Source organism: Plectrocnemia conspersa, unplaced genomic scaffold (assembly GCF_051122295.1).
Source record: "Plectrocnemia conspersa isolate PC_06_02 unplaced genomic scaffold, ASM5112229v1 ptg000005l, whole genome shotgun sequence".
In the NCBI taxonomy this organism is placed as follows: Eukaryota; Metazoa; Arthropoda; class Insecta; order Trichoptera; family Polycentropodidae; genus Plectrocnemia; species Plectrocnemia conspersa.
Genome location: NW_028277169.1, coordinates 1755246 through 1765634, shown reverse-complemented (window position 1 = coordinate 1765634; position 10389 = coordinate 1755246). Strand labels below are relative to the sequence as shown.

Below are 10389 nucleotides of genomic sequence, written 5' to 3'. Positions count from 1 at the left end.
CAATTACCTTGTTGTAAAATTGCCTAAGAAACTTTCTTACGAGTCGACGTTGTCGGAACCACTCAAATATTCCTCTAGCGTTTTATAATCATCCGATTTACAATGCAATCTGAAGCAATGATATCATTTGCTTTCCAATTGACACCAAGTACAATTGACGGTATTTACCGTGTGAGGATTTTGAAGCATATTCATAATTCTTTGTCCTATGCTTTCTAAGTTAAGCGTGCACAAAAGGAAGTTTCTTTATTGACTTTTGTCGATTGTAATTAACATGAATGTATTTGTATGCCTGAGAGGTCATTGTTGCTGCCGGTGGCTTCAAACAAACAATACCTCGTTGTAAAATTGCCTAAGAAACTTTCTTACTATTCGACGTTGTCCGAACCACTCAAACATTCCTCCGGCGTTTCATAATCATCCGATTTACAATGCAATCTGAAGCAATGATATTTGCTTTCCAATTGACACCAAGTACAATTGACGGTATTTACCGTGTGAGGATTTTGAAGCATATTCATAATTCTTTGTCCTATGCTTTCTAAGGTTAAGCGTGCTCAAAATGAAGTTTCTTCATTGACTTCTGTCGATTGTAAGTAACATGAATGTATTTGTACGCCTGAGACGTCATTGTTGCTGCCGGTGGCTTCAAACAAACAATTACCTTGTTGTAAAATTGCCTAAGAAACTTTCTTACGAGTCGACGTTGTCGGAACCATTCAAATATTCCTCTAGCGTTTTATAATCATCCGATTTACAATGCAATCTGAAGCAATGATATCATTTGCTTTCCAATTGACACCAAGTACAATTGACGGTATTTACCGTGTGAGGATTTTGAAGCATATTCATAATTCTTTGTCCTATGCTTTCTAAGGTTAAGCGTGCTCAAAAGGAAGTTTCTTTATTGACTTCTGTCGATTGTAAGTAACATGAATGTATTTGTATGCCTGAGAGGTCATTGTTGCTGCCGGTGGCTTCAAACAAACAATTACCTCGTTGTAAAATTGCCTAAGAAACTTTCTTACTGTTCGACGTTGTCCGAACCACTCAAACATTCCTCCGGCGTTTCATAATCATCCGATTTACAATGCAATCTGAAGCAATGATATCATTTGCTTTCCAATTGACACCAAGTACAATTGACGGTATTTACCGTGTGAGGATTTTGAAGCATATTCATAATTCTTTGTCCTATGCTTTCTAAGGTTAAGCGTGCTCAAAATGAAGTTTCTTTATTGACTTCTGTCTATTGTAAGTAACATGAATGTATTTGTATGCCTGAGAGGTCATTGTTGCTGCCGGTGGCTTCAAACAAACAATACCTCGTTGTAAAATTACCTAAGAAACTTTCTTACGAGTCGACGTTGTCCGAACCACTCAAACATTCCTCCGGGGTTTTATAATCATCCGATATTAAAAAGTTTTCAAAACTGGTATTTTTGTTCTAAACAATACAAACAAATACCATTTCATCGACGAAAGAAACTTCGATGACCGAGCCGATACTATACTGCCTTAGACGAAGGTGAATTTTCCACCATCTCTTCGACTTGTCGACGCGTACCCCCATTCGGGAGCCTTAGACGTCAGGTTGCACCCTACTTCACATGTACATAATATGTCCCTCCGCTGTGTCAATACGGCACGATAAAGAATCAATACTGCTTCATTACATCCTATATTTTTAATTAATTTGCTTAGCGTACTCTTGTCAGTTGTTGAATTTTGTTTTCTCTTTGATCACTGAGCAATTTTTTAGCGTCGGGAATTATTTACAGTACAGTCTGAAGCATAGATATCATTTACTTCCCAGTTTTGGAAGTAGACATTTCATCTAAGAACGTAATTTTTTTAGCGTCGAGAATTATTTACAATGCAATCTTAAGCAAAGATATCATCTGCTTTGCAATTGACACCAGGTACAATTGACGGTGTTTACCGTGTGAGGATTTTGAAGCATATTCATAATTCTTTTTCCTATGCTTTCTAAGGTTAAGCGTGCACAAAAGGAAGTTTCTTTATTGACTTTTGTCGATTGTAAGTAACATGAATGTATTTGTATGCCTGAGAGGTAATTGTTGCTGCCGGTGGCTTCAAACAAACAATACCTCGTTGTAAAATTGCCAAAGAAACTTTCTTACTATTCGACGTTGTCCGAACCACTCAAACATTCCTCCGGCGTTTCATAATCATCCGATTTACAATGCAATCTGAAGCAATGATATCATTTGCTTTCCAATTGACACCAAGTACAATTGACGGTATTTACCGTGTGAGGATTTTGAAGCATATTCATAATTCTTTGTCCTATGCTTTCTAAGGTTAAGCGTGCTCAAAATGAAGTTTCTTCATTGACTTCTGTCGATTGTAAGTAACATGAATGTATTTGTACGCCTGAGACGTCATTGTTGCTGCCGGTGGCTTCAAACAAACAATTACCTTGTTGTAAAATTGCCTAAGAAACTTTCTTACGAGTCGACGTTGTCGGAACCACTCAAATATTCCTCTAGCGTTTTATAATCATCCGATTTACAATGCAATCTGAAGCAATGATATCATTTGCTTTCCAATTGACACCAAGTACAATTGACGGTATTTACCGTGTTAGGATTTTGAAGCATATTCATAATTCTTTGTCCTATGCTTTCTAAGGTTAAGCGTGCTCAAAATGAAGTTTCTTTATTGACTTCTGTCTATTGTAAGTAACATGAATGTATTTGTATGCCTGAGAGGTCATTGTTGCTGCCGGTGGCTTCAAACAAACAATACCTCGTTGTAAAATTGCCTAAGAAACTTTCTTACGAGTCGACGTGGTCTGAACCACTCAAATATTCCTCTAACGTTTTATTATTATCCAATTTACAATGCAATCTGAAGCAATGATATCATTTGCTTTCCAATTGACACCATGTACAATTAAAGGTATTTACTGTGTGAGGATTTTAAAGCATATTCATAATTCTTTGTCCTTTATTGACTTCTGTCCATTGTAAGTAACGTGAATGTATTTGTATGCCTGAGAGGTCATTGTTGCTGCCGGTGGCTTCAAACAAACAATACCTCGTTGTAAAATTGCCTAAGAAACTTTCTTACGTGTCGACGTTGTCCGAACCACTCAAACATTCCTCCGGGGTTTTATAATCATCCGATATTAAAAAGTTTTCAAAACTGGTATTTTTGTTCTAAACAATACAAACAAATACCATTTCATCGACGAAAGAAACTTCGATGACCGAGCCGATACTATACTGCCTTAGACGAAGGTGAATTTTCCACCATCTCTTCGGCTTGTCGACGCGTACCCCCATTCGGGAGTCTTAGACGTCAGGTTGCACCCTACTTCACATGTACATAATATGTCCCTCCGCTGTGTCAATACGGCACGATAAAGAATCAATACTGCTTCATTACATCCTATATTTTTAATTAATTTGCTTAGCGTACTCTTGTCAGTTGTTGAATTTTGTTTTCTCTTTGATCACTGAGCAATTTTTTAGCGTCGGGAATTATTTACAGTACAGTCTGAAGCATAGATATCATTTACTTCCCAGTTTTGGAAGTAGACATTTCATCTAAGAACGTAATTTTTTTAGCGTCGAGAATTATTTACAATGCAATCTTAAGCAAAGATATCATCTGCTTTGCAATTGACACCAGGTACAATTGACGGTGTTTACCGTGTGAGGATTTTGAAGCATATTCATAATTCTTTTTCCTATGCTTTCTAAGGTTAAGCGTGCACAAAAGGAAGTTTCTTTATTGACTTTTGTCGATTGTAAGTAACATGAATGTATTTGTATGCCTGAGAGGTCATTGTTGCTGCCGGTGGCTTCAAACAAACAATACCTCGTTGTAAAATTGCCAAAGAAACTTTCTTACTATTCGACGTTGTCCGAACCACTCAAACATTCCTCCGGCGTTTCATAATCATCCGATTTACAATGCAATCTGAAGCAATGATATCATTTGCTTTCCAATTGACACCAAGTACAATTGACGGTATTTACCGTGTGAGGATTTTGAAGCATATTCATAATTCTTTGTCCTATGCTTTCTAAGGTTAAGCGTGCTCAAAATGAAGTTTCTTCATTGACTTCTGTCGATTGTAAGTAACATGAATGTATTTGTACGCCTGAGACGTCATTGTTGCTGCCGGTGGCTTCAAACAAACAATTACCTTGTTGTAAAATTGCCTAAGAAACTTTCTTACGAGTCGACGTTGTCGGAACCACTCAAATATTCCTCTAGCGTTTTATAATCATCCGATTTACAATGCAATCTGAAGCAATGATATCATTTGCTTTCCAATTGACACCAAGTACAATTGACGGTATTTACCGTGTGAGGATTTTGAAGCATATTCATAATTCTTTGTCCTATGCTTTCTAAGGTTAAGCGTGCACAAAAGGAAGTTTCTTTATTGACTTTAGTCGATTGTAAGTAACATGAATGTATTTGTATGCCTGAGAGGTCATTGTTGCTGCCGGTGGCTTCAAACAAACAATACCTCGTTGTAAAATTGCCTAAGAAACTTTCTTACTGTTCGACGTTGTCCGAACCACTCAAACATTCCTCCGGCGTTTCATAATCATCCGATTTACAATGCAATCTGAAGCAATGATATCATTTGCTTTCCAATTGACACCAAGTACAATTGACGGTATTTACCGTGTGAGGATTTTGAAGCATATTCATAATTCTTTGTCCTATGCTTTCTAAGGTTAAGCGTGCTCAAAATGAAGTTTCTTCATTGACTTCTGTCGATTGTAAGTAACATGAATGTATTTGTACGCCTGAGACGTCATTGTTGCTGCCGGTGGCTTCAAACAAACAATTACCTTGTTGTAAAATTGCCTAAGAAACTTTCTTACGAGTCGACGTTGTCGGAACCACTCAAATATTCCTCTAGCGTTTTATAATCATCCGATTTACAATGCAATCTGAAGCAATGATATCATTTGCTTTCCAATTGACACCAAGTACAATTGACGGTATTTACCGTGTGAGGATTTTGAAGCATATTCATAATTCTTTGTCCTATGCTTTCTAAGGTTAAGCGTGCTCAAAATGAAGTTTCTTTATTGACTTCTGTCTATTGTAAGTAACATGAATGTATTTGTATGCCTGAGAGGTCATTGTTGCTGCCGGTGGCTTCAAACAAACAATACCTCGTTGTAAAATTGCCTAAGAAACTTTCTTACGAGTCGACGTTGTCCGAACCACTCAAACATTCCTCCGGGGTTTTATAATCATCCGATATTAAAAAGTTTTCAAAACTGGTATTTTTGTTCTAAACAATACAAACAAATACCATTTCATCGACGAAAGAAACTTCGATGACCGAGCCGATACTATACTGCCTTAGACGAAGGTGAATTTTCCACCATCTCTTCGACTTGTCGACGCGTACCCCCATTCGGGAGCCTTAGACGTCAGGTTGCACCCTACTTCACATGTACATAATATGTCCCTCCGCTGTGTCAATACGGCACGATAAAGAATCAATACTGCTTCATTACATCCTATATTTTTAATTAATTTGCTTAGCGTACTCTTGTCAGTTGTTGAATTTTGTTTTCTCTTTGATCACTGAGCAATTTTTTAGCGTCGGGAATTATTTACAGTACAGTCTGAAGCATAGATATCATTTACTTCCCAGTTTTGGAAGTAGACATTTCATCTAAGAACGTAATTTTTTTAGCGTCGAGAATTATTTACAATGCAATCTTAAGCAAAGATATCATTTGCTTTCCAATTGACACCAAGTACAATTGACGGTATTTACCGTGTGAGGATTTTGAAGCATATTCATAATTCTTTGTCCTATGCTTTCTAAGGTTAAGCGTGCTCAAAATGAAGTTTCTTCATTGACTTCTGTCGATTGTAAGTAACATGAATGTATTTGTACGCCTGAGACGTCATTGTTGCTGCCGGTGGCTTCAAACAAACAATTACCTTGTTGTAAAATTGCCTAAGAAACTTTCTTACGAGTCGACGTTGTCGGAACCATTCAAATATTCCTCTAGCGTTTTATAATCATCCGATTTACAATGCAATCTGAAGCAATGATATCATTTGCTTTCCAATTGACACCAAGTACAATTGACGGTATTTACCGTGTGAGGATTTTGAAGCATATTCATAATTCTTTGTCCTATGCTTTCTAAGGTTAAGCGTGCTCAAAAGGAAGTTTCTTTATTGACTTCTGTCGATTGTAAGTAACATGAATGTATTTGTATGCCTGAGAGGTCATTGTTGCTGCCGGTGGCTTCAAACAAACAATTACCTCGTTGTAAAATTGCCTAAGAAACTTTCTTACTGTTCGACGTTGTCCGAACCACTCAAACATTCCTCCGGCGTTTCATAATCATCCGATTTACAATGCAATCTGAAGCAATGATATCATTTGCTTTCCAATTGACACCAAGTACAATTGACGGTATTTACCGTGTGAGGATTTTGAAGCATATTCATAATTCTTTGTCCTATGCTTTCTAAGGTTAAGCGTGCTCAAAATGAAGTTTCTTTATTGACTTCTGTCTATTGTAAGTAACATGAATGTATTTGTATGCCTGAGAGGTCAGTGTTGCTGCCGGTGGCTTCAAACAAACAATACCTCGTTGTAAAATTGCCTAAGAAACTTTCTTACGAGTCGACGTTGTCCGAACCACTCAAACATTCCTCCGGGGTTTTATAATCATCCGATATTAAAAAGTTTTCAAAACTGGTATTTTTGTTCTAAACAATACAAACAAATACCATTTCATCGACGAAAGAAACTTCGATGACCGAGCCGATACTATACTGCCTTAGACGAAGGTGAATTTTCCACCATCTCTTCGACTTGTCGACGCGTACCCCCATTCGGGAGCCTTAGACGTCAGGTTGCACCCTACTTCACATGTACATAATATGTCCCTCCGCTGTGTCAATACGGCACGATAAAGAATCAATACTGCTCAAAATAAAGTTTCTTCATTGACTTCTGTCGATTGTAAGTAACATGAATGTATTTGTACGCCTGAGACGTCATTGTTGCTGCCGGTGGCTTCAAACAAACAATTACCTTGTTGTAAAATTGCCTAAGAAACTTTCTTACGAGTCGACGTTGTCGGAACCACTCAAATATTCCTCTAGCGTTTTATAATCATCCGATTTACAATGCAATCTGAAGCAATGATATCATTTGCTTTCCAATTGACACCAAGTACAATTGACGGTATTTACCGTGTGAGGATTTTGAAGCATATTCATAATTCTTTGTCCTATGCTTTCTAAGGTTAAGCGTGCACAAAAGGAAGTTTCTTTATTGACTTTTGTCGATTGTAATTAACATGAATGTATTTGTATGCCTGAGAGGTCATTGTTGCTGCCGGTGGCTTCAAACAAACAATACCTCGTTGTAAAATTGCCTAAGAAACTTTCTTACTATTCGACGTTGTCCGAACCACTCAAACATTCCTCCGGCGTTTCATAATCATCCGATTTACAATGCAATCTGAAGCAATGATATCATTTGCTTTCCAATTGACACCAAGTACAATTGACGGTATTTACCGTGTGAGGATTTTGAAGCATATTCATAATTCTTTGTCCTATGCTTTCTAAGGTTAAGCGTGCTCAAAATGAAGTTTCTTCATTGACTTCTGTCGATTGTAAGTAACATGAATGTATTTGTACGCCTGAGACGTCATTGTTGCTGCCGGTGGCTTCAATCAAACAATTACCTTGTTGTAAAATTGCCTAAGAAACTTTCTTACGAGTCGACGTTGTCGGAACCATTCAAATATTCCTCTAGCGTTTTATAATCATCCGATTTACAATGCAATCTGAAGCAATGATATCATTTGCTTTCCAATTGACACCAAGTACAATTGACGGTATTTACCGTGTGAGGATTTTGAAGCATATTCATAATTCTTTGTCCTATGCTTTCTAAGGTTAAGCGTGCTCAAAAGGAAATTTCTTTATTGACTTCTGTCGATTGTAAGTAACATGAATGTATTTGTATGCCTGAGAGGTCATTGTTGCTGCCGGTAGCTTCAAACAAACAATTACCTCGTTGTAAAATTGCCTAAGAAACTTTCTTACTGTTCGACGTTGTCCGAACCACTCAAACATTCCTCCGGCGTTTCATAATCATCCGATTTACAATGCAATCTGAAGCAATGATATCATTTGCTTTCCAATTGACACCAAGTACAATTGACGGTATTTACCGTGTGAGGATTTTGAAGCATATTCATAATTCTTTGTCCTATGCTTTCTAAGGTTAAGCGTGCTCAAAATGAAGTTTCTTCATTGACTTCTGTCGATTGTAAGTAACATGAATGTATTTGTACGCCTGAGACGTCATTGTTACTGCCGGTGGCTTCAAACAAACAATTACCTTGTTGTAAAATTGCCTAAGAAACTTTCTTACGAGTCGACGTTGTCGGAACCACTCAAATATTCCTCTAGCGTTTTATAATCATCCGATTTACAATGCAATCTGAAGCAATGATATCATTTGCTTTCCAATTGACACCAAGTACAATTGACGGTATTTACCGTGTGAGGATTTTGAAGCATATTCATAATTCTTTGTCCTATGCTTTCTAAGGTTAAGCGTGCTCAAAATGAAGTTTCTTTATTGACTTCTGTCTATTGTAAGTAACATGAATGTATTTGTATGCCTGAGAGGTCATTGTTGCTGCCGGTGGCTTCAAACAAACAATACCTCGTTGTAAAATTGCCTAAGAAACTTTCTTACGAGTCGACGTTGTCCGAACCACTCAAACATTCCTCCGGGGTTTTATAATCATCCGATATTAAAAAGTTTTCAAAACTGGTATTTTTGTTCTAAACAATACAAACAAATACCATTTCATCGACGAAAGAAACTTCGATGACCGAGCCGATACTATACTGCCTTAGACGAAGGTGAATTTTCCACCATCTCTTCGACTTGTCGACGCGTACCCCCATTCGGGAGCCTTAGACGTCAGGTTGCACCCTACTTCACATGTACATAATATGTCCCTCCGCTGTGTCAATACGGCACGATAAAGAATCAATACTGCTTCATTACATCCTATATTTTTAATTAATTTGCTTAGCGTACTCTTGTCAGTTGTTGAATTTTGTTTTCTCTTTGATCACTGAGCAATTTTTTAGCGTCGGGAATTATTTACAGTACAGTCTGAAGCATAGATATCATTTACTTCCCAGTTTTGGAAGTAGACATTTCATCTAAGAACGTAATTTTTTTAGCGTCGAGAATTATTTACAATGCAATCTTAAGCAAAGATATCATCTGCTTTGCAATTGACACCAGGTACAATTGACGGTGTTTACCGTGTGAGGATTTTGAAGCATATTCATAATTCTTTTTCCTATGCTTTCTAAGGTTAAGCGTGCTCAAAATAAAGTTTCTTCATTGACTTCTGTCGATTGTAAGTAACATGAATGTATTTGTACGCCTGAGACGTCATTGTTGCTGCCGGTGGCTTCAAACAAACAATTACCTTGTTGTAAAATTGCCTAAGAAACTTTCTTACGAGTCGACGTTGTCGGAACCACTCAAATATTCCTCTAGCGTTTTATAATCATCCGATTTACAATGCAATCTGAAGCAATGATATCATTTGCTTTCCAATTGACACCAAGTACAATTGACGGTATTTACCGTGTGAGGATTTTGAAGCATATTCATAATTCTTTGTCCTATGCTTTCTAAGGTTAAGCGTGCACAAAAGGAAGTTTCTTTATTGACTTTTGTCGATTGTAATTAACATGAATGTATTTGTATGCCTGAGAGGTCATTGTTGCTGCCGGTGGCTTCAAACAAACAATACCTCGTTGTAAAATTGCCTAAGAAACTTTCTTACTATTCGACGTTGTCCGAACCACTCAAACATTCCTCCGGCGTTTCATAATCATCCGATTTACAATGCAATCTGAAGCAATGATATCATTTGCTTTCCAATTGACACCAAGTACAATTGACGGTATTTACCGTGTGAGGATTTTGAAGCATATTCATAATTCTTTGTCCTATGCTTTCTAAGGTTAAGCGTGCTCAAAATGAAGTTTCTTCATTGACTTCTGTCGATTGTAAGTAACATGAATGTATTTGTACGCCTGAGACGTCATTGTTGCTGCCGGTGGCTTCAAACAAACAATTACCTTGTTGTAAAATTGCCTAAGAAACTTTCTTACGAGTCGACGTTGTCGGAACCATTCAAATATTCCTCTAGCGTTTTATAATCATCCGATTTACAATGCAATCTGAAGCAATGATATCATTTGCTTTCCAATTGACACCAAGTACAATTGACGGTATTTACCGTGTGAGGATTTTGAAGCATATTCATAATTCTTTGTCCTATGCTTTCTAAGGTTAAG

General features: G+C 37.3%; 1 long non-coding RNA gene across 1 annotated transcript; it reads right to left on the bottom strand.

The window, feature by feature from the left end:
* Nucleotides 1-599: 599 nt before the first annotated feature.
* LOC148234648 (uncharacterized) lies at nucleotides 600-7553 on the bottom strand. Its single transcript, XR_015809599.1, has 3 exons — nucleotides 7400-7553; nucleotides 2773-3063; nucleotides 600-995 (listed from the first exon to the last, which is right to left on the bottom strand). It is a non-coding gene; the product is annotated as an uncharacterized LOC148234648 (long non-coding RNA).
* Between the last annotated feature and the right edge of the window lie 2836 nt (nucleotides 7554-10389).